We start from the raw sequence: 25,972 nt of genomic DNA, 5'->3' as shown, positions 1-25,972 counted from the left end.
ATTTAAGCAATGTTCTCAAGCACAGCTTTAATTCTTTTTGCAGTATCCATTCAATGTGTTACAACACCAAGAGGATAGAAAACTATTTTTCTAATAAGTAGGACATTGTCTTTTTGGTTTTGGAGACTTTTGTCAGAATTGGATTTGCAGTATTAGTATCTCAAGATAATGGCCGTGAGTCAAATCGGTGCTTATTTCTTCTCAAATCCTCAGATCATGGCTCTTGCCTGCTGAAGCCCTCAGTTGCAGCTTCTGGAAACCTAGTTAGGTTTCAGTTAGTCAGTTATTCATCAGGGCTTTGCTTTGTGGACAGAGGTTCTTTCTGGTCGTTGCTTCTTGTTCTTTCAGTGCCTACTATTTTTTTTTTTTTTTCTTTTTTTTTTGAGATAGAGTCTCACTCTATTACCCAGGCTGGAGTGCAGTGCAACCTCCGCCTCCCGGGTTCAAATGATTTTCCTGCCACAGCCTTCTGAGTAGCTGGGATTACAGGTGCATGTCATCACACCCGGCTAATTTTTGTATTTTTAGTAGAGACAGGGTTTCACCATGTTGGCCAGGCTGGTCTTGAGCTCCTGACCTCAAGTGATCTGCCCGCCTCAGCCTCCCAAAGTGTGGGGATTACAGGTGTAAGCCACTATGCCTGGCCAGTGCCTACTGTTTCTGGCAGTGAGTCAAGTGGTAGAGACCACGGTTTTGTGGGATTGTGCTGTTGTTTTTGTCATTGTTGTTTGTTTTGTGCAATCTTAAATGTGTTTCTTTTTCCTTTTTTGAGATGGAGTTTCACTGTTGTTGCCAAGACTGGAGTGCAATGGCGTGACTTTGGCTCACTGCAACCTCTGCCTCCCGAGTTCAAGTGATTCTCCTGCCACAGCCTCCTGAGTAACTGGGATTACAGGCATGCACAACCACGCCTGGCTAATTTTTTGTATTTTTAGTAGAGGTGGGGTTTCTCCATGTTGGTCAGGCTGGTCTTGAACTCCCGACCTCTGGTGATCTACCCACCTCGGCCTCCCAAAGTGCTGGCATTACAGGCGTGAGTCACCATGCCCGGCTTAAATGTGTTTCTTTCTGCAATCTCCTCTTCTACAGCTTAAAGGCTACCAGAGGCAGCAGGAGAGAGAAGCTGGGATATGACCAAGGTTAGAGGCTTTTTACCCCAGTCAGTACCGTAAGGTCATGCTTATCTCTAAGGCTTGTACTTAAAACAGTATTTCAGACCAGGCACGGTGACTCACGCCTGTAATCCCAGCACTTTGGGAGGCCAAGATGGGCAGATCACCTGAGGGCAGGAGCTCGAGACTAGCCTGGCCAACACGGTGAAACTCCATCTCCACTAAAAATACAAAAATTAGCCAGGTGTGGTGGCGGGCACCTGTAATCCCAGCTACTCAGGAGGCTGAGGCAGGAGAATCAGTTGAACCTGGAAGGCAGAAGTTGCAGTGAGCCAAGATTGCGCCATTGTATTCCAGCCTGGACAACAAGAACGAGACTCCATCTCAAAAAAAAAAAAAAAAAAAAAGAGCATTTCTTGACCTATGGTTGGGGAGCTACTATGGGCCACTCTTCAGATGGTCGAAAGAGGCCTACGAGGCCTCCTGAAGGGCTGGGCCTCTCCAGTTCTTGATCTGCAAATCCATTTTCCCTTTGTTTTAGCTAAGAGGTGGGACAGGAGAGAAGACAAAACACTGGGTATGTTCATGCAGAAGTGATTCATCAAAGTAGAAGAAATATTAAGAAGTTTCCAACAAATGATAGAATGTTCTCATTCATCTTAAAATAAGTAGGATTCGTCTCTGGGATGATTCATGCTGAGCACTGCAGCCAAATGGAACTGCTGTGGGCAGTAGATATTTATGGATTTAACATTCAAGGTTTTTACCATTCCTGAGTAAACGGTGGTCATGTGTCATTTTTCTGAGACCTAAATCTAAATCCTGCGCATTAGGACATGGACATGAAGAGACAGGCTGGTGAGCTCTGCTCTCTAACATGTGAGGATGCAATGAGAGGTCAGCGGCCTGCAACCCAGAAATCCCTCACCAGAACCTGACCATGCCAACACTCTGATCTCAGACTTCCAGAACTGGAAGAAATCAATTTCTAGTGTTTATTACTTAAAAAAAGCAAGTCACATAGTTAGTTGCTAAGCTAGCCTGGCTAATGGTCCATCCTTTACAGCATGTGTAGCTTAGTAGTTATATACTCAGCATCAGGTGTGCACTTTATGAGAAAAATTTCTTGATATAGTGGTATATAGGAACATTTAGGGTTCTAAAAGTTCTTGAATATATCCTTCAAAACTGTCAAAGTCTATCATTCTTCAATTCTACTCTGTTATTTCCTGGTTCCATGCCTTTGGATTTACTCTTATATCTGCCTAGCCTCCCCCCATATCCAACCATTAAAATTATGTTTAAGAAGCGTGTCACCTCTCTCAATTAAGCTTTTCTTAATTATTTTCCACTAGCATAATCTCTCCCTGCTTAGGACCTCCTTAGAATTTTGTTTGTATCTTCTTTATGGCTTTTATTTTATCCAATCTTGTATTAGGGTTCACTGGAGAAACAGAACCAACAGAATATATTTAGCTACATAAGAGGGGATTTACTATGGGAATTGACTCATGCAATTATAGAGGCTGAGAAGTCCAATGATATGCTGTCTTCGAGCTGGAGAACCAGGAGAGCAGGTGGTGAATTCAGTCTGAGTTTGAGGGCCTGAGAACCAGGGAAGCTGATGGTGTTACTCTAAAGTCCAAGGCCAAAGGCTGAGAGACTGGGAGGCCACTGGTGTAAGTCCCAGAGTCCAAAGGCAGAGAATCTGGAGCTCTGATGTCCCAGAGCAAGAAAGAGGGTTGATGTCCCAGAAAGAGAGAGCAAATGCACCCTTCCTCTGATTTTTTGTTCTATCCAGGACCTCACCAGATGGGATGATGCTTGCTCACATTGGCAAGGGGATCTTCTTTCCTCAGTCTACTGATTAGATTGCTGATCTCTGCTGGAAATGCCCTCACAGACACACCCAAAAATCATGTTTTACCAGTGATCTGGGTATCTCTTAACCCAGTCAAGCTGACACATAAAATTAACCATCACGGACCTTCAATGATAATAATCTGTGTGCTCTATTTTATTTCTAACTCTGAAATTATAGTCATCTTTAGTTTATCAGTGGATCTTATTCATCTGAGAAGGGTCCCTGTGTCCCCAACCACCCTACTTCCACAGAGCCCCAACATGACAGGGGCAAATAAATATTTGTTAAGTTGAATTGGGTTAAAGGCTGGTTCTGTTGTAGCAAAGTAAATACACACCTTTGGATGATAGTTTTTGCTGTATGTTACTAGGACTTTTGATAGTCATCTATAAATAAAATGATATTGCTATGTTCTTTGGATAACCTGACCTGGGGAATACAGCAAATATATGAGTCTGAGCCAGATCAATAGTTGTGCTAACATGGATGTTTAATATTCCTTCCATCTTCTAATTTGACAATTCTCTACCTTGTCCAAGTCTGCCTTTCTCAAATCTAATTCCTATTCACTCTGTTATGGTACCCTCTTTTTTATTCCCTTTCTCATTACATCATATTGAAACATCAGAACAATAGAACACATGCTCTAGAGAGCCTATTGGCTCAAGTTCTCTAAATGAAGAGTTAATTTAAATGTTCTTTCTTATAGCAAAAGTTTAACCAAAGCCTGTATCAGCTTTATAGGCACCTTCTAAACAATTTTGGGACCTGTTTCCTCTCCCTCCCCAAAATCCACTTTTTTTCCTTTCCTTCACAGGGAAGGGAATTTCTTGAAAATATTGTCTACACTGCCTTTCTCTATATCTTACATCCTATTCAACTTACAGCTTATCTCACTGTGTCTTAGCCCAGGTTCTCTAGATTACAGAGCCTGGGGTCAGGATTCAGGTGCTGACTCCCTTTCTGGGATCTTAGAAAGGAAAAATGAAGACAAGTCAGCAGAGGCAGGATGATGTGTTACAATGCTGGTCCCTACTTCCAACAAGCCATGATGAGAAACGGCAGGTAACTTAGCAGGTAGTGTCCTTCAGCCATGGGGGTTCTCTGGCATGGCTGCAAGGAGCAATCACACCTTAAAATGCAAGGGAACAATGAGAAAAACGTATCTGTTTGACTCACTTCTGTCTCCTATTTCCCATTTGACAAGGTTTGCCCCACAAGAAGATAATTCCCTCCTACTTCTGCTGTGTAACTTCCATGGTGCATCGTCTGGTCCATTGGCACCAGCTCAGGAAGCAAGATTCCATGCCCTGTGGTAGGTATGACAAATGTTTCATTCTATCTGAAAGTGGAGGAGCAATTTTATGTGCAAGGGAGTGTATGTAGGCCATGCAGGTCTAGGACTTCAGTTCTGACTTCCGGCAACTCAGGGAAGTCAGCAAAGGCCGAGAGTAGTGAGAGGCGAGTGGTGTCTTTGGAGAGAAGAAAGCAGTTGAAGGAATGTGACAGGCAGCATGAGGTTATGCCCAATACACAACACAGGCAGAATTCACCCTCACTTTTCTACTGAAATTGCTTTTGCCAAGGTCATCAAAGAGGTCTTGGCAAATCCAGAGAACCCTTTCTAGTCGTCTTACTGGACAGCTTTGTTCCATCTGACACAACTGGCTATGTTCTAACCGAAACTCTGTCCTCCTTTTGTTTTCCTGATCCACAGAATAGGTTCTGTTCCTACCTCTCTGGCTGTGTCTTCTTAAGGACGTCTTCCTTTTTTCCATCTCTTAAAACTGGCTATTCTCTGTGGTTCCATTTTCAGCCTTCTTTCTTGTATCCTCACTCTCCACATTTAGCTATCTTCTATGTGCTGATCATTGCCAAATCAATATCTGAGGCCCAAATCTCTGCTCCAGATCTATGTGTATAACTGTTTACCTGTCTCTACCTGGATGTTCAACTCAGGATGTCAAATATAATATTGCTAAAATTGATTCATCCTCTATACTTCCCCCCAACAACCGCCACCAAACCTGCTTTTCTTCCTGTGACCCTGTCTTGGTAAATGTCACAAAACCAAGAACTGGGCAGTTATCTTGAACTCCTGTCTTTCCTTCACATCTCATATTCGATAAGTCATTATTTATTTATTTTTTTTTTGAGATGGAGTCTCGCTATATTGCCCAGGCTGGAGTGAAGTGGTGCAATCTTGGCTCACTGCAACGTCCGTCTCCCAGGTTCAAGTGATTCTCCTGTCTCAGCCTCCCAAGTAACTGGGATTACAGTTGCCCACCACCACCCGCGGCTAATTTTTTGTATTTTTAGTAGAGACAGGGTTTCACCATGTTGGCCAGGCTGGTCTCGAACTCCTGACCTCAGGTGATCCACCTGTCTTGGCCTCCCAAAGTGCTGGGATTACAGGCATGAGCCACTGTGCCCGGTCAACAAATTTTTAACTTTACATTATTGTTGACTATGGGTTCAATGCCGTACAACAGATCTCTACACTTAATCATCTTGCTTGACTGAAACTTTATGCCCCATGATTATTAACTCTTAATTTTCCTCTCCTCCAGTCATTGGTAACCACCATTTCACTCTTTGATTCTGTGAATTGGACTAGGTAGAATTGTGCCATATTTGTCTTTCTGTACCTGGTTTGTTTCACTTAGCATAATATCCTCATTATTCATTCATGTTGTCACATATTGTAGAGTGTCCTCCTGAATAGTATTCCATTGTCTGTATGTACCATCATTTTCTTTATCTGTTCATCTGTTGACGGACATTTAGGTTGTTTGTACATCTTGGTTGTTGTGAATGGTGCTGCAGTGAACATGGGAATGCTAATATTTCTTTAAGATCCTAATTTCAATTCTTTTTAAACATCCAGAAGTGGAATTGCTGAGTCAAACGGCAGTTCTATTTTTAGTTTTTTGAAGAAATTTCATTGTTTTCCATAGCAGCTGTACCATTTTGCATTTTCACCAATGGTGTGCAAGGGTTTCCTTTTCTCCACATCCTTACCAACAATTGTTATTTTTTGTCTTTTTGATAATGGCTGTCCTGGCAGGTGGGAGGTGATAGCTCATTGTGGTTTTGATTTGCATTTCCCTGATGATTAGCGATGCTGTTGAACATTTTTTCATATGCCTATTGGCCATTTATATGTCTGCTTTGAAGAAATGTCTGTTCAAGTCAGGTTCTTGCCTGTTTTCCAATAGTGTATTAGGGTATTAGGTTTTGGTTCTTTTTTTTAACGATTGAATTGTAGAAGTTTCTTATATATTTTAGAGATTAATCTTTTATCAGTTATATGGTTTGCAAATATTTTCTTCCATTCTTTAGGTTGCCTTTTCACTCTGTTGAGTTTTTTCCATTGCTGTGCAGAGCTTTTTAGTTTGATATAGTCCCATTTGCTTATTTTGTTTTTGTTGCCTTTGCTTTTGGTACTACAGATGAGGTCTCACTTTGTTGCCCAGGCTGAAAATTTCTTTCTTTTACACGTGGATATCCAGTTTTTCCAAAACCATTTTTTGAAAATTTGTTGAAAAGACTATCTTTTCCACATTGTGTATCCTTGAAATCCATATCAAAGATCAATTGACTGTGTATATGTGGATTTATTTCTGGGCTCTCTATTCTATTCCGTCAGTCTATATGTCTGTCTTTGTGCCAGTACCATGCTGTTTTGATTTGTAATATATTCTAATATATTAGCTTTGTAATATATTTTGAAATCAGGAGGTGTGATAACTCCAGCTTTGTTCTTTTTTTCTTTTTCTTGAGATGGAGTTTTGCTCTTGTTGCCCAGACTGCAGTGCAATGGTGCTATCTTGGCTCACTGCAACCTCTGCCTCCCAGATTCAAGCAATTCTCCTGCCTCAGCCTCCTGAGTAGCTGGTATTACAGGCGTGCGCCACCATGCCCAGTTAATTTTGTATTTTTAGTAGAGATGGGGTTTCTCCATGTTGGTCAGGCTTGTCTCAAACTCCCAACCTCAGGTGATTTGCCTGCCTTGGCCCCCAAAGTGCTGAGATTACAGGCATGAGCCACCGCGTCTGGCCTTTTAGCTTTGTTCTTTTTGCTCAAGATTGCTCTGGCTATTTCTCTGTGGATTTCAGAATTTTTTTTTTTTTTTTTTCTATTTCTGTAAGAAATGCTGTTGGGATATTTATTTATTTATTTATTTATTTATTTATTTATTTTTGAGATGGAGTCTTGCTCTGCCGCTCAGGCTGGAGGTGCAGTGGTGCAATCTCAGCTCACTGCGAGCTCTGCCTCCCGGGTTCACCCCATTCTTCTGCCTCAGCCTCCTGAGTAGCTGGGACTACAGGGGCCTGCTACCACACCCCGCTAATTTTTTGTATTTTTTTAGTAGAGACGGGGTTTCACCATATTAGCCAGGATGGTCTGGATCTCCTGACCTCGTGATCTGCCCTCCTTGGCCTCCAAAAGTGCTGGGATTACAGGCGTGAGCCATAGCGCCTGGCCACCATTGGAATTTTGATAGGGATTGCATTGAAGGTGTAGATCACTTTGGGTAGTATAGACATTTTAACAATACCAAGTTTGCCAATCTTTAAGCAATGGATGTCTTTCCATTTACTTATGTCTTATTTAATTTCTTTCATCAATGTTTTAAGTTTTCAGTATACAACTTTTCACCCTTTTTTTTTTTTTTTTTTTTTTGAGACGGAGTCTGGCTCTGTCACCCAGGCTGGAGTGCAGTGGCCGGATCTCTGCTCACCGCAAGCTCCTCCTCCCGGGTTTACGCCATTCTCCTGCCTCAGCCTCCCGAGTAGCTGGGACTACAGGCGCCTGCCACCTCGCCCGGCTAGTTTTTTGTACTTTTTAGTAGAGACGGGGTTTCACCGTGTTAGCCAGGATGGTCTCGATCTCCTGACCTCATGATCCGCCCGTCTCGGCCTCCCAAAGTGCTGGGATTACAGGCTTGAGCCACCGCGCCCGGCCAACTTTTCACCCTTTTAGTCAAGTTTAGTTCTAGGTATCTCATTTTTTTTTTTTTTTTTTTTTTTTTTTTTTTGGGGGATGGATTCTTGCTCTTTCACCCAGACTGGAGTGCAATGGTGCAATCTCGGCTCACTGCAACCTCTGCCTCCTGGGTTCAAGCGATTCTCCTGCCTCAGCCTCCCGAGTAGCTGGGATTACAGGCGCCCGCCACCACGCCCAGCTAATTTTTGTATTTTTAGTAGAGACAGGGTTTTGCCATGTTGGCCAGGCTGATCTCGAACTCCTGACCTCAGGTGATCCACCCGTGTCGGCCTCCCAAAGTGCTGGGATTACAGGCGTGAGCCACCGTGCCCGGCTGGTATCTCATTCTTTCTGGTGCTATTGTAAATTAAATTATTTTCCTAATTTCCTTTCCAGATAGTAAGCATACAAAAATGCAATTGATTTTTATATTTTGTGCCCTGCAACTTCATTGAATTTATTTATTAGTTCTAACAGGTTATTTATTTATTTATTTATTTTGGATAGTGTCTTTAGGGTTTTCTACGTATGAGACTGTGTCATCTGCAGACAGGGAACATTTTACTTTTTCTTTCTGATTTGGATGCTTTTGTTTCTTTTTCTTCCCTAATTGCTTTGGCTAGGACTTGCAGTACTATGTTGAACGGAAGTGGTGAGAGTAGGCATCCTTGCCTTGTTCTTCCGTTTTCACCATTAGTGTGATATTAGCTGAGGACTTTTCATTTTTAGCCTTTATTATGTTGAGGTAATTTCATTCTGGTCTTAGTTTGTTGAGAGCTTTTATCGTGAAAGGTTGTTAAACTTTGTTAAATGCTTTTTCTGTACCTATTCAGAGGATCATGTGATTTTTATCTTTTATTCTGTTAATGTGGTATATTAAATTTATTGATTTGCATATTTTGAACCATCCCTGCATCCCAGAGATGAATCTCACTTGGTCATGATGTATGATCTTTTCAATTTGCTATTGGATTTGGTTCACTAGCATTTTGTTAAGTGTTTGCATCTATATTCATCAGGGATATTGGCCTGTACTTTTCTTTTCTTGTGATGTCTTCATCTAGCTTTGGTATTGGGGTAGTGCTGTATTCATAAAATGAGTTTGGAAGTGTTCCTTCTTCAATTCTTTGGGAGAGTTTGAGAAGGATTGATGTTAATTTTTCTTTAAATGTTTGGTAGAATTCCCCAGTGAAGCCATCTGGCCTTAGGTATTTTTGTTGCTGTTGTTGGGAGACTTTTGGTTACTGACTCAATCTTCATACTAGTTATAAATCTGTTCAGACTTGCATTTAGTCTCAGTAGGTTGCATGTGTCTAGAAATTCATTATTTTTTTCTACATTGTCCAGCTTGTTTTTGGCATATAATAGTTCATAATAGTCTCTTATGATCCTTTTTATTTCTGTGACATCTGTTTTTCTTTCATTTCTGATTGTATTTATTTCAGTCTTCTCTCTTTTCTTTCCTAGTCTAGCTAAGAGTTTGTCAATTTTGTTTTATCTTTAAAAAAAAAACCTCAGTTTTATTAATTTGTTTCTATTGTTTTGTTTTATTTTATTTATTTCTGCTGTAATCTTTGTTATTTTCTTCCTTCTGGTAATTTTGGGCTTAGTTTATTCTTTTTAAAAAAATTCCTTGGCTTGTTAAGTTAGGTTGTTTAAAACTTTATTTTATTTTATTTTTGAGACAGGTTCTGGCTCTATTGCCCAGGCTGGAATGCAGGGACCTGATCTTGGCTCACTGCAGCCTCAGCCTCCCCAAGTTTAAGCCATCCTCCCACATCAAACTCCTAAGTAGCTGGGACTACAAGCATGTATCAGCATACCTGGCTAATTTTTGCATCTGTTGTAGAGATGGAGTTTCGCCAGATTTCCCAGGCTGGTCTTGATCTCCTAAGTTCAAGTGATTTGCCTGCCTTCCAAAGTGCTGGGATTACAGGTGTGAGCCACTGTGCCCGGCCTTTCTTCTTTTTAAATGTAGGCATTTTTCGCTATGAACTTCCCTTTTAATACTGCTTTTGCTGTATCCCGTAAGTTTTGACGTGTTGTGTTTTCATTTTTGTCTCAAGGTATTTTAAAATTTCCTTTTTGATTTCTTTTTTGACAGAGTTCAAGAGTGTGTTGTTTAATTTTCACATATTTATGAATTTTCCAGTTTTCCTTCTGCTATTGAAAGGGATGGAGGTTGCAGACACATACTACTGTGCTACATAGCTAATGTCACTCCTCTCAACATACAGTTTTGATTTAAGAAAAATCAAAGTTAATATTTCATGTGTTAAAGACCAATAGCCAATATTATACTTAGCAATAAAACATTAGAAGCATTTCTATTGATGTTAGTAATTAAACTATAATTACCATTATTTAACATTATTCTGGAAGTGCTCATCAATGTAACAATGAGAGAAGGAAATGAGGGAGGTATAAATATTTGATAGGAAGAGATAAAATTATCATTTTTCCAAGATGATACGGTTGCTTGAAAAACTATTAGACTTGAGACACTCAGAAAGTTTGGCAATTATAACAGAAATATTAAAAAACTAATAGCTCTCTTATATATCAGCAATACTCTGTTAAGGTAGATAATGGAAGAAAGAACTCATATATGACAGCAATAAAAAAAATCAAAGCACCTAGGAATAAACTTAATGATAAATGCACATATCTACAAAACTTTACCATGAAATCTAAAAAGAAATTTGAATACAGGGAGAGGCAGTCTACATTCCGTAATTAGAAAATTTAATATTGTAAAGGTATTAAATTTCCTCAAGCTAAACCTATACATTTAACAAAATCCCAATAAAAATACCTGGGAACTATTTTTAGAATGTGAAAAAAAACTATTTTAAAGTTTATTTAGAAAAATAAATGAAGAATGTCAAGCACACTTTTAGGAAGAACAGTAGTGAAAAATTCTTTTTCTACCACATATTAATGTGAACTAGCAAGATATAATAACTAAAACATTGCTGTTTTAGCTAAAAAAGAGACAGTTCAGAAATATATCCAAATGTGTATAAGAGTTTAGTATATAATAAATCTGCTGCCTCATGTCAGTGGAGAGAGTTTTAAGATGAACTGTTTAATCATTAAAACAAAGTTAAATCCAAACTCACATAGTGCACTAAGATAAATTCCAGAGGATTAAACATTTTAATGTAAGTACAAGAAAATACAGGTGAATATTTATAAAACCTTGGGGATAAGCGATGACTTTGTAAACATGAAACTAAAGGCTTAAAGTATAAAGGATGATAGATCTGGTTGTATGAAACTGTAAAACTTTTATGTAGCAAAATTTATCATAAACTAAGTTGAAAGACAAATTACATTGGAGGAAAGTATCCTTAACCAAAGATTCTTTCTTTTTGTTTTTCTTTTCTTCTTTGACAGGGTTTCACTCTGTTGCTGAGGCTGGAGTGCAGTGAATCACCCGAACTCTTGGGCTCAAGCGATTCTCCTGCCTCATCCTCCCAAGTAGCTTGGACTACAGGCATGGGCCACCATGCCCAGCTAACTTTTTCATTTTTTGTAGAGATGGAGTCTCACAATGTTGCCCAAGCTTGTCTTAAACTCCTGGGCTCAAGTGATCCTCCCACTTCAGCCTGCCAAAGTGTTAAGATTACAGGCTTGAGCCACCACATCCTGACCAAAGATTCTTCTCTTTAACATTCAAAGATTTTCTTCAAATCAAATAAATGAAAATAATTCTCCACTCACACTGCTTCACTTGACTAGCCTAAAAACAAAATTAAATTAAAAAGAAAAAGAGGGCGGGGTGTGGTGGCTCACACCTGTAATCACAGCACTTTGGGAGGCCGAGGCGGGATGATCATGAGGTCAGGAGATTGAGACCATCCTGGCTAATATGGTGAAATCCCGGCTCTACTAAAAACACAAAAAATTAGTTGGGTGTAGTGGCACACACCTGTAGTCCCAGCTATCTGGGAGGCTGAGGCAGGAGAATCGCTTGAACCCGGGAGGCAGAGGTTGCAGTGAGCTGAGATGGCGCCACTGCACTCCAGTCTGGGCTATAGAGCGAGGTGCTGTCTCAAAAAAAAAAAAAAAGAAAAAGAAAAAGAAAATATATCATTGACTAGAAAAGGCATTTTACATAAGAAAAAACCCAAGATGACCCAAGCATGAAAAATGTTCAACTTTTTAAATTTATTATGCTTTAAAATTTTTGCAGGTATATAACTGTACACACTTATGAGGTAATGTGATATTTTGATACAAACATACAAGGCATAATGATCAAATCAGTGTAATTGGGGTATCTGTCACCTCAAGCATTTATCACCTTCACGTTTAGTAAAAAAAATGCAAATGAAAACCACAAAGGAAAAAACAAGGATTAATATATGCACTGCAAAGAAGAGTCTGGAGATTCAGGCACTGTCAAACATGGTTAGGTCTACAAATGTATACAGTTCTTATAGAGGGTGTTTTCCTAGGAATGTATAGCTAAGAAATAATTAAGGATATATTTTAAGCTGCTTATAATAATAAAGAATTGGAAACCTCACTGACCAAAAACAGGGGATATATGTAGCCACTTCAAAAGAAGTAGAAGAATGGGTGGGAACAACAACAACAAAAAATTTAAAGAAGGATGTATTTATTTACTTAGTTTTTTTTTTTTTTTTGAGATGGAGTCTTGCTTTGTCACCCAGGCTGGAGTGCAGTGGTGCAATCTCGGCTCACTGCAACCTCCACCTCCTGGGTTCATGCAATTATCCTGTCTCAGCCTCCTGAGTAGCTGGTATCACAGGCGTGCGCCACCATGCCCGGTTAATTTTGTATTTTTAGTAGAGACGGGGTTTCACCATGTTGGCCAGGCTGGTCTCAAACTCCCAACCTCAGGTGATCCACCCACCTCAGCCTCCCAAAGTGCTGGGATTACAGGCATGAGCTACTGTGCCTGGCCTATTTACTTAGTTTTTTACTGGGGGTTTTCCAGTAAGAACCTGAAAACCCAACATGGATGGAGCTAGAAGCCATTTTCCTAAGCAAATTAAAGCAGGAACAGGAAACCAAATACCACATGTTCTCACTTACAAGCAGAAGCTGAACACTGAGTCTGCATGGACACAAAGAAGGGAACACCAGACACTGGGGCCTACTTGAGGGTGGAGGGAGGGAGGATGGAGAGGATTGAAAAACTACCTATCGGATGCTGTGCTTATTACCTGGGTGACAAAATAATCTGTACACAAAGGCCCTGTGACATGCAATTTACCTGTATAGCAAACCTTCACATGTACCTCTGAACTTAAAATAAAAGTTAAAAACAACAACAAATTCTGAAAACCTCCTGGACAAATTAAGGAAGGACATTTAAAATAACAAGGCAATCTGGAAATACAGCCAGTAGGGGGGGAAATGTTAGCTTGACAAGCTGGCACTAGCGTTCTGATAGGGAGAGACTGTTTTGAGTTAGCAGAATAATTTAGAATCTCTGTCAGCTGGAGCAAACGAAAGGAGCAACAAATTGCCTTGCACAAAAGGAAATGGGAATTGGCAATAAGTGCTTTGGAGTTTACAGCTAGAGAAGATTAAATCTGGAAAATGAAAAGGGGAGGAAGGGAAGAGGGGGAGAGGGTGGGCAGCTGGCGGAAGCATGGCCAGTGAGAATTGTCCAGTGCCAGGAATGACTGGTGGACTCTTAAAAGAACTGCGAATACTTGGTTTCAAGATGTTTTCTGAGCTTTAATATAAACTAGCCTCTCTAGCCCCCAAATCTTTTCTAAAAGTTTGCTAAACGGCTAAACACACAACCATATTTAGGCCATCTTTTGGGGAGAGAAGAGGTTGAGAAAGTGTCCAACAGGGTGATGTGTTGTAGGAGAAAGGGCAAGGTGCGCAGGAAGTGTAATGGGGGGTGGAGATCAAGGCAGAAAATCAGAGGTAGAGGTGATCAAAAGAAATATACATCTGGCCCCATATGAGACCCTTCAGAGATATTCGTAGGGACTTGGGTTTCATGACATTCACAGGATAGGGGTTTGAGCAGGATTCTTTTATATCTCAAAGGTTGGGGAGATGCTAGAAGGTTGGAGGACCTTGTGAAATATACGGGGGTTGGGTGACATGCTGAGGTGAGGAGAGGGAGAAGGCTTAGAAAATTGTTTAGAAGAATACACTGCATACAAAATTTACCCATGATGCTAAGATGATAGCAATAATTATTTTTCTTTCTGTTCATCTCTATCTTGATTCTTCTATAATAAATCCATTTTACTTGAATAAATTTTAAAAAGAAAATGTGCTGAGTGGATAGATCAATCCACAAGGATAGAAAGCTGTCTGTAGGTTATCAGGGGCTGGGGGAAGAGGGGAATGGGGAGTAATTGCTTAATGGGTATAGAATTTCCTTTTAGGGTGATGCAAATGTTTTAGAATTGGATAGAGGTGGTGGTTGCACAACATTATGAATGTACTCAATGCCACTGAATTGTTCACCTTAAATAAGTTAATTTTATATTTTGTGACTTTCACCCAAGTAGGAAAAAGGAGGAAGAAAATGTACTGGGGAACAAGACAAGATCAATCAGACTCTGCCATTCTTCTGCTGTAAGTCCTTCAGAGACATCCTAACGCTTTGGCCTGGCTCCTCATGGCCTATCCCTGTCACTGCTCCAGCACAGCTACCCCTCCCTATAAACCTTGCTCTCCCAGTCATTCAAAACCATGTGCAGTGCTCTGAAAGGGCCTATTCTTTTCCGTCTCCTTGCTTTTTTATGGGTTTTCTCTTTTCTTGGAATGCCCTCCCCTTACTTTCTGCTCATCCTTCAAAACTCTGCTGAACATCTCTTTTGAGATGCTACCCCTGAGTCTGTAGTCTGAGAGTGTCTCTTTCCTGTGTTCCAGGAGCCTTCTGGGCATTTCTCTGTTACATCAGGGTAGGTGATTGTGAACCCCTGGAGAACAGAACCCAGGCCTTCCCCTCTGTTTACCTTCAGAACTTGGCTCAGGACAGAAGCTACAGTGAATGTGGAATAAATAAGAATAGATATAGAATCCCTGAGACTAAAATAACATCTTTTTCTAATGTAAAAGCCTGGGCATGAAGTTTAAAAGGACTGGAAGATGTTGAAATGGCTTACTAAGGCATTTATCAGGACTGGTGATACGATATCTTTTCTGTGTCCCCTCCTGCCTTCTTCCTTTTTATGAATTATTTAGGGATTGCAGCATGGATAAAAATTCCACATAGATTAATAAAAATGTGACTCTAAGTAGCAAAATGATTCTAAATGGGCCTTATGAGGTGGCAGAATGCTGATAGTCTTAGGAAAATAAGGCTAAAAGCTCAATTATTCTTGTGAAAATATACAATAGGTCATAACATATATATTTTTGAGACCTAGATCCCATCTCAGGATGGTGTTTAAAAATACCTGTCTTGCAGGATTAAAAATGAACTTAATCCCTAACAAAATAACAGATCTAGGCAAAAATCATCAGTGGTTGCTAAAATTATTAGGTGAATGGTTGATAAGAAACTTTGCAATGGATAGATGAGGCTGACAACCTTTGAACCTTCTGTACCACTTTTGCGTTATTAACGGTGGGGCAGCCAGACATTAATCCCTCCTGACAGGTTGTAGTAGGACGTATACAACACCACTTAAGAAATATTCTTGGGCCGGGCGCGGTGGCTCAAGCCTGTAATCCCAGCACTTTGGGAGGCCGAGACGGGCGGATCATGTGGTCAGGAGATCAAGACCATCCTGGCTAACACGGTGAAACCCCGTCTCTACTAAAAAATACAAAAAACTAGCCGGGCGAGGTGGCGGGCGCCTGTAGTCCCAGCTACTTGGGAGGCTGAGGCAGGAGAATGGCGTAAACCCGGAGGCGGAGCTTGCAGTGAGCTGTGATCTGGCCACTGCACTCCAGCCTGGGCGACAGAGCGAGACTCCGTCTCAAAAAAAAAAAAAAAGAAATATTCTTGCCAAAATAATTGAACCTGAATTTAACAATTTTCTAACCGCTGGTTTGTGAGAAATATGAAAAACCGAGAAGCATGCAAATTGACACCGTAAGGATATAAAACATCAAATAAAAAAGATGGGAAATTCTCCAAGACAAATGACTCAATTTCTTCAAGAAATAAATGGTATGAAGAAAAATGGAGCAGGAAAAGAATAGATTCAAGAAGGTTTGAAGACTTAAGACAGGCTGGGTGTGGTGGCTCATGCCTGTAATCCTAGCATTTTGGGAGAATTGCTTGAGGCCAGAAATTTGAGACTACTCTGCTCAACATAGCAAGACCTCGTCTCTACCAAAAATTTAAAAATTAGCCAGGCATGATGGCATGTGCCTGAGGAGGCCGAGGTGGGAGAATCACTTGAACCCAGAAGTTTGAGGCTGCAATGAGCTATGATTGTGCCACTGCATTCCAGTCTGGGCAACAGAGGAAGACCCCATCTCTTAAAAAAAAAAAAAAAAAAAAAAGAGAGAGAGAGACATACATAACACATACAAACAAACAAACAAAAAGATATTTTTTGGAGACAATGTGAAAAAATTACATGGATTGGGTATTAGATAATATTAAGGAATTACTGTTAAATTTATTGTGTGTGATAATGGTATTGTGGCTATGTTTTCTTAAGTTCTTATTTTTAGAGATTGAAATATTAATGATGAAATGATAAACCTTGAATTTACTTTTAAAACGCTCTCCCAAAAATATGTTTGTGGGGATAGGCTGGGTGGGGTGGCCCATGTCTGTAGGACTGCTTGAGCCTAGGTGTTTGAGACCAGCCTAAGCAGCATAGTGAGACTCCGTCTCTACAAAAAATAGAAAAAATTAGCTGGGCATGGTGGCACTCGCCTGTAGTCCCAGCTACTTGGGAGGCTGAGATGGGAGAATCACTTGAGCCTGAGAGGTCGAGGCTGCAGTGAGCTGTGATCGAGCTACTGCATGCACTCCAGCCTGGGTGACAGAGTGAGACCCTGTCTCAAAAAGAAAAAAAAAGTATTTGTGGGGATAGATAAAACAATGATACAGAGTATTAATAATTATTGACTCTGGGCAATAATGAGCACGTGGATTCATTATACTTTTCCTTTTTGTGTATAAAATTTTCCAAGTTTCTAAAAGTAAACCTAACATTCAGTGACAATGTGGCAATGTTAATAGCTCATCTACTGAGCCAGGACTATATCATATGAGAGCATTGTCAGACCAATGGAAAGATCTTGGCTTTGGAATCAGAAAGGTGTGAGTTTGAACCCTAGCCCTGCTACTTACTACCTCTATTACCTTGGATAAGTTACTTAGTTCTCCGAATCTGTTTTCTCACTTGTAAATAGGGATAACATTACCTACGTCAGAAGACTGGAGGGACATGTGAGGTGATCTGTATAGAGTATCTATCATGCGCCTGGCACAAAATAAATGCTCTATACATTAACTACCCAGGCCCAGTGTGGTGGCGCATGCCTGTAATCCCAACACTTTGAGAGGCTGAGGTGGAAGGATTACTTGAGCTCAGGAGTTCGAGACCAGCCTTGGCAACATGGTGAATCCCCATCTCTACAAAAAATACAAAAATTAGCCCAGTGTGGTGGTACACACCTGTCATCCCAGCTACTCAGGAGGCTGAGATGGGAGGATTCCTTGAGTCTGGGAGGCAGAGGTTTCAGTGAGCCAAGATCATGCCACTGGATGCCAGCCTGAGCAACAGAGTGAGAACCTGTCTCAAAAAAATAAAGGAAATAGAAAAATAAATTAACTACCTTATACCAATCCACTTATTCTTAATTTCCTTTATTGGTTTTTAATATAGATTTAAATAATCCAGAGTGTATGAAATAAAGAGTGAAATTTTCCCTTACCACATCCCCAATCTCACTCTCCAGAAAAAGGAGCCACTACTGAGACTTTAGTGTGTATATTTCCAGCCTTTTTGTTTTTTGAGACGGAGTCTCACTCTGTTGGCCAGGCTGGAGTGCAGTGGCACAATCTTGGCTCACTGCAACCTCCACCTCCCGGGTTCAAGCAAGTCTCCTGCCTCAGCCTCCTGAGTAGCTGGGATTACAGGTGCTTGCCACCACGCCCAGCTAAGTTTTGTATTCTTACTAGAGACCAGGTTTCACCATGTTGGTCAGGCTGATCTTGAATTCCTGACCTCATGATCCACCCACCTTGGCCTCCCAAAGTGCTGGGATTACAGGCGTGAGCCACTGCACCTGGCTCCAGCCTTTTTCTTTATGTCTATAAATATACACAGGTATATGCAACCACATATGGTATTTTTTAACAAAAATGAAACCACACATATAATATTGTTCTGCATTTTACTTTTTCCACATTACAATACATATCTTTTTATGTCATTTCATGTGCTTCTACAGTTATAATTCAATAAACAACGTTACTCATATGCCTTTGCTCCCTGGTGTATTTCTGTGAGCTAGAATCCTACAGCAGGGTTGTTGAGTGGAAGGCTATGTGTCATGTGTATTTTATCAATACTACAAAATGGTCCTAATGTCCCTCCACAAGTTATTTGGTTATTTTCACCTCAATTAAGATCTCAACATTATCAATTTTTCATACGTTTCTAAGTTGCATTACTGTCTTTCCGGGTACCACTTCTCAATTGGCCATGAAAGGGTGTCAGAGAATAAATTTGTTAGATTAGCAAAAATCAGCCTCACGGAAAATAGTCAAGCTCCATCCTGCTATTTGTCCCTGTTAGAGAATAATAGGCTGCCTGCTGTTTTCAAGGCTGGATGTAGTGGTGGATTGGATAAAATAAATGGGAATCCTAGTTTTCTTTGTGAAGAGCTAGTGAAGATTATGTGAGGCAGGATTCTGAAAGAAAGCGGGGGAATAAAACCTCCTCTCCAAAGAGATCCCAGCAGATGGCAACCGTGCAAAGGTAGACGAAGAACCTAGAAAGAGGAAGGAAGTGCCACCTTGATTCCCTGGATAGTTCAAGATCTCACTTTTCCCTCCTGTTGTTCTAGTGACTTTTAGAGAGGACAATTCCAGAGAAAGATGGTTTCAAAAAGAAAAGAAACCCAAATTGAATCCAATTCTGCCTTACTTATGTGAGAGCACCTGTTAATGTGGTATACAACTGGTCCCAGGCAGACTCCTGAGAAAGATCACTTTGTAAACCACTCTTCTGTTGAGGGAAGGCCAACAATTGTCCTTTGTCCATGAAGTCCTCCCATCATCCCACTATGAAGCTGCTTGTCCAAGCTGCTGCAAGGTTTGGGCAAGAAGAAATTATTCCATTGTCTTGTAGAAATTAGGTCAGTAAGGTGATGTCAATCATGATGTAAGGCTTTCCTTGCATGCTGGCTATTCCTGATGTGGGAAATCATGAGTTGCTCCCTGGCTGCATGTACTTCTTTCAGTCCATAATATGGGCACATAGAAAATGGCCTGCTCCATGTAAGAGCCATTCAAGTTCTAAAATAATTAAGTTAATAAATGTCCTGATCACTCTTGGACTTAGCGATAAGTTTTAATTTCACACTTTTTTCCCTTTTTTTTTTTGAGATATGGTCTGGCTCTGTCACCCAGGTGGGAGTACAGTGGCGTGATCTGCCTCCAGGGCTCAAGTGATCCTCCAGCCTCAACCTCCTAGTACCTGGGACTACAGGTGCACACCACCACACCCAGCAATTATTATTATTATTATTTTTGGTTGGGGTGGGATTTTGCCATGTTGCCCAGGCTGGTCTCAAACTCCTGGGCTAAAGCAACCTGCCTGCCTCGACCTCCCAACGTGTTGGGATTGCAGGAGTGAGCTACAGTGCCTGGCCTATTTTACACTTTTAAATCCAAGTTACTAACTCAGTAAAGCTTGAAAAACATCTCATTGTATTCAATCTTCAAAACACTTTTTGTCTTTAATTTGTTTTTAAGCCCAGGATCAAAGTCTTCTACTAATCCACAGAGAGGCTGACTACCAGCCAATGGTTAGTTTGGATATGAGCCTTATCGTAGACATGTTGCTTTATCTTTGATAGGTAATTTTAATTATTTTGACAAATATTTGTGTGTCAGGTACTGTCCCGTGTGCTAAAGATAAAGCAAAACAAAATAACAAAAATTCTTGGCCAGGCGCGGTGGCTCAAGCCTGTAATCCCTGCACTTTGGGAGGCCGAGACGGGTGGATCACGAGGTCAGGAGATCGAGACCATCCTGGCTAACATGGTGAAACCCCGTCTCTACTAAAAAATACAAAAAACTAGCCGGGCGCGGTGGCGTGCGCCTGTAGTCCCGGCTACTCGGGAGGCTGAGGCAGGAGAATCGCTTGAACCCGGGAGGCGAAGCTTGCAGTGAGCTGAGATCTGGCCACTGCACTCCAGCCTGGGCGACAGAGCGAGACTCCGTCTCAAAAAAAAAAAAAAAAAGAAACAAAAATTCTTGCCCTTGTAGGTTTACATTCTGGTGAGGAAACTTCATTCATTCATTCATTCATTCAACAAGCACCCATTGATATTCTAGTTTGACTCAGGCCTTAAGCCACATACTGTGAACAAACAAGATTTTAGCCCTAACCTCAGAATTTAGTGGGAGAAATAAGATGTGTGCTCTTCTCTCCTCCAACCCTCCCCTACACACAGAACACAGAAGAGGGCAGGCTTGCTCAGCTTGCTCAAAGAAAGTTTCTCAAAGAAGATGACAAGTAAGATGAAACTTGAAGAATGAAACTGATGAGCGAGAAAGGCGGTCCAGGTAGGGAAGAGAGCGAGCATCGCATGCACGTGGCATGAGTCATGCTAGGAGATCCACGAATGCAGTTGAATGGATGAAGCTGCCCCAGTGGAGTGCAAACTCCAGGGCGCATGTTCTGGGAACTGTAAGTCCCTTCTTGTGGCTGAAATTTAAAGTGTGTTGGGATGGGCAGGAGATGGAGCTGGGGAAGGGGGAAGGAGGAAAAGTCCAGATGTGAGGCAGCCATGGCTAAGGGCCTTTGTCCTGATGACAATTAGAACATTAGTGGATCATTTTAATCAGCAATATATCATGGTCCAATGATGTTTTATTCTTTTCTTGATAAAGGTGTATTTGAAAAATTACACAAATAATATGCGTTTATTTTGGAAGACTCACTGGGGCCTTTCTGTGGAAGCAATGATTTCATTCTCCTATTTGTATTACCGGTACATTGCCCATCTCTCTCTGTCTCTCTATTGCTGTAAAAGCCCCTTTCTCTCTGATTGGACTTGACACACAGAAGGATCTCAGTAAAGATTTGCTGTTGTTGATGTCCACAGACACTGGCAAGGTGCAGCCAGATTACACAAGGCCGTGATCTGGTCCAGACATGACACTGAGAAACTGGAGCTTGGAAAAATTTAACAATTCCATTGCCACTTCACTGTCATTATATTTTTTAAATTCTTATTTTGAAAAACTTTTTATTATGGAAAAATTCATATATTAATGCATATTTTAAAAGTAGGAAGAGGGCGGGCGTGGTGGTTTATGCCTGTAATCCCAGCACTTTGGGAGGCCAAAGTGGGAGGATCATGAGGTCAGGAGTTTGAGACCAGCCTGGCCAACATAGTGAAACCCCATCTCTACTAAAATACAAAAATTAGCCAGGTACGGTGGCACGTGCCTGTAGTCCCAGCTACTGGGGAGGCTGAGGCAGGATAATCGCTTCAATCCGGGAGATGGAGGTTGTGGTGAGCTGAGATCGTGTCACTGCACTTAGCCTAGGCAACAGAGTGAGACTTCATCTCAAAAAAAAAAAAGAAGTAGAGAGAATAGAATGATAAACCCTCACGTGCCCATCATCCAGCTTCAATAATTAACAGCTCCTAGCCAAAAATTGTTTTATTTATATCCTCTCTCTCTCCTTGACCTGCATTAGTTTGACATAAATCTGAGATATTACATATTTTAGTATGTATCTCTTAAGGATAAGAACCTTTAAAAATTTTTTTTCAACTATTATTTTAGATGCAGGAGTACATGTACATGTCTGCTCCATGGATATATTGCATGATGCTGAGGTTTGGGGTACAATTGACGCCATCACCCAGGTAGTCAGCATAGTACCCAATAGGTAGCTTTTCCACCCTTGCCCCTTTCCCTCTCTTAGCTCTCTAGTAGCCTGCAGTGTCTATTGTTCCCATCTTTATGTCCATGTGTACCCAGTGTTTTGCTGCCATTTGTAAGTGAGAACATGTGGTATTTGACTTTCCGTTCTGCATTAATTCGCTTGGGATAATGGCCTCCAGCTCCATGCGTGTTGCTGCAGAGAACATGATTTTATAATTTTTGATGGCTGTGTCATATTCCGTAGTGTATATGTACAGCATTTTCTTTATCTAATCCACCATTGATGGGCACCTAGGTTGATTCCATGTCTTTGCTGTTGTGAACAGTGCTATGATGAACATATGAGTGCATGTGTTTTTTTGGTAGAATGATTTATTTTCCTTTGGATATATGTCCAGTGATGGGATTTCTGGGTCAAATGAGAGTTCTATTTTTAGTTCTTCAAGAAATTTCCATATTGCTTTCCACAGTGGCTGAATAAATTTACATTCCCTCTAACACAGTGTATAAGCATTCCCTTTTCTCTGCAGCCTCAACAACATCTTTCATTTTTTGACTTTTTGGTAATAGCCATTCTGACTGGTGTGAGATAGTATCTCACGGTGGTTTTGATCTGCATTTCTCCGATGATTAGTGATGTTCACAACAGGATGCAATTGGAGAAACTGGTTGTCCTATTAAGGCTTTGACTGGAAGGGGATATGCTTCCTTTTAAGAAGTCAAGCTCAACTTGCAGAACTGAGAAAAGCCCCTTGGGAAACCTGGCCTCACACCCTTGTCTACACAGTCCCCATACAGGATTCCTAGCCTGTGGTAAGTAAAGAATGTCACTTTCCAACAGGCCCAGGAACCACATGTTCTTGGGACCTCAAGAAAAGAGGAGTTTATTCAACTTGCAGGTATTTGAGGATACAAACCCATTGCTGGGCATGGCTTTAATAGGTCTTATCTGAGATTCCTTGTGGAACAGAGTTCCATTAAAGCCAATGTAAAAGACCTATGTAGAAATAATTATTCTTGCTATACTTTATGCAAATAATCAGACCAAGTATAAGACTAAATTCTATTTTGCAAACAACACAATCCTTTGATAATTTGTCTTGAATGAAAATGAGGACCAGAGAGAGTGAAATTATGTTTCAAATCTCATCGTCATTAGATTCTAGACTCATTAGGTGTTTTTAAGTTTTTGCCTATATTTTTGGCTAACCCTGCTTATTCCTGTGAACCAACCAGCAATCTCTGGCTGCAGCTCAGAAAGAACAAAAGGGATGAGTAACATAGAAATCCAGATCAATATTCTAGTTCTGAGCAATTATCCTGCAAATCCTGCCAGGTGATGGGAATAAACAGGATGCCCTGGAGGTTTCCTTTGGGAAAGAAAGACCAAGGGAGCTAACCAAACCAAACCCCATGCACCCAAATCTTGGCAAGCATAACTATCGCCACTAGCTATCTGGGTGTGTCACAAGACATCCTTTTCTTTCCCTTGTTGGAGGAGGACTCAATTCCACAGCTGCACCTTAGCATTTAGTTTACGATAAGGAGTACATGCACCACCCGCCGCCAGACACATTTTTTTGAGGTGGAGTTTCCGTTTTGCTGCCCAGGCTGGAGTGCAATGGCGTGATCTTGGCTCACAGCAACCTCTGCCTCCCAGGTTCAAGGAACTCTCCTGCCTCAGCCTCTCGAGTAGCTAGTATTCCAGGCATGCGCCACCATGCCCAGATAATTTTGTAGTTTTAGTAGAGATGGGGTTTCTCTGTGTTGGTCAGGCTGATCTTAAACTCCTGACCTCAGGTGATCCGCCTGCCTTGGTCTCCCAAAGTGCTGGGATTACAGGCATGAGCCACTGTACCTGGCCTCACATTTTTGACCCAAACTCAATTCCAAGCTTTGGGTCAAGGCCCTAGGAAAGAAAACTGGATCTGAGGGATCCAGAGGCAGACAATAAGAGAAGTTAAAAGGCACAGCACAAGTGAGCATGACTACTTCCTGCCAATCAAGCCATGCTTCCCATAAAGGTCCCATAAAGGTCATGCTAGTATCCATGGCATAAATGAGGTCTAGGGAATTCAAAGGCTGCTGACAGCAGGGAAGATAGGATATATGGATAAAAGTGGATACTCCCACTCCCTCAGCCTCCCTGTTAACATGGGTGAAAACCACTTCGACACTCATGGGTGGCACCCTGTCACAGTTGCCAGGACTCGGGGATATAAGGATGGAAGAGAGAAAGAGCAACACCTCACTTTCTCTCCCTTACATACCCCAGATATTTGCTAGGAAGAGAAAGAAAAAAGGGATGCCTGGTGCCCTCTTTCTAGATGAGTAGCCATTCAATTTCTGTACCCCTTTCAAATGTATTCTGAACCCCTGAGACTCCTTTGAAAAACTGCCTTCTTTTTTCCTTTTTCCTCCTCTGTCCTCTCTTCACTGACAGGTAATTGTGTCTCCATAGTATGGGACACTCCTCTCAGATGCATCCTCCAAACTGGGAAAAGTTAATTTCCCAAACCTTAAAAACTGGTTGGCTTAGGATTGGGCTTGGGGAAGGGAACCCAGAAGCCTGACATGCTGGCAAAAGGGTAAAAGTTTGTTTTACCAGTCCTGCTTTAGGTCTCCCTTTCCCTGTGCAAACTGGTAAAAAGCCTCAGGATTTTTGAGCTGTCCTTGCCCCCACCTTGTTTCGTTTTGATATATGTTTTCTAATAACCCAGTTTGTCTCTTCTCCCCTTCAGGCCATCACACTCCAAATGGTCATGCAACTGGAGCCTTGGATGATGGCTCTTTTTGCCAGGGACCTTTAGATAGGCCTCTGAGGGAGATCTGACAGAGTGCCCTGTCACAGGAAGCAGTTAAGAGTGGTCTTCATCCTTATCCTTATCCTTATTCTAACGCAGTTAGATGGACTTCTTTAGAGTGGGAAATGAGACAGCCAAATGCATAGGCAGATAAAAAGGGGTTCATGGAGAACTTCTGACCAGCCCCACAAGTGTTTATATCAGATGATTTTGTTCAGATGAGGGAACCTGCACAGAGCTTTGTCTGACCATGCCCACATGTGCCCTGGGGAAATGGGGTGGAGCCGTGGGCAGGGGGAGGAGCCTGGCCTCCAATTCCTGTGTGGTGGCCTGGGATTCAGTCCCTGAGGTGAGAGGCCTGTTAGCAGGACTCCATCTCACTTTGTTGAGTCTTAATTCTTTTTTTCCCTTTTTGCCCAATGAAATCCTGCTCTATTTACCCTTCGGTGTGTCCATGTGTCTAAATTTTCCTGGCTTATGACTAGAACCTGGTAGTAGCTGAACTAAGGAGCAAAATTCTGCAACAGTATTATCCTGCCTTCCCAATACAGTCTACGTTTCCAAGTGACCAAATAGACCTGAGGAGGAAAAGTTCTTTACAGACAAATCCTAGCTAAAAAATGTGATAGGAATGATAGAATTAGAAAAAAAAATCACAATTTTACAAAGATCAATAAGGGATGAAAGCATTAGATAAAAAGCTTCTGGAGAACTTTACAATAGAGAGATCTGGCTGACACCCCTGCAACCACTGATCAATGTTGACTACACTCAGAGTGGGACAGCCAGACAGAATGTATCTCTTGAGATGTATGGGGAGAAAAAAGAAAAGGAACCCACATCTAATAAGGCCTTTGGGACTAATTTCTAGTTTACATGAAATACAGGGGATACAGACTCAAGTTTAAGTGATATTACTTATAAATAAATGGATAAATCCAGAATATGGGATATTTTACAGAACTATTGAACTAGTTTAATCAACAAGTCAATAGCATGAAAAAAAGGGTGGGGTAGAGCTGGGAAATACTGTTGTAGATTTTATAAGACTCAAAAGACATAACCTTCAAATGCAATGTAAGGACCTTGTTCAGAGTCTGATTCTAAAGAACTAACCATAACAAATACATTTGGGGAGGTTCCAAGATGG

The sequence above is a fragment of the Chlorocebus sabaeus genome, chromosome 1 (assembly GCF_047675955.1).
Source record: "Chlorocebus sabaeus isolate Y175 chromosome 1, mChlSab1.0.hap1, whole genome shotgun sequence".
Classification (NCBI taxonomy): domain Eukaryota; kingdom Metazoa; phylum Chordata; class Mammalia; order Primates; family Cercopithecidae; genus Chlorocebus; species Chlorocebus sabaeus.
The sequence above is the reverse complement of the archived record's forward strand: the minus strand, read 5'-3'. Positions refer to the sequence as shown.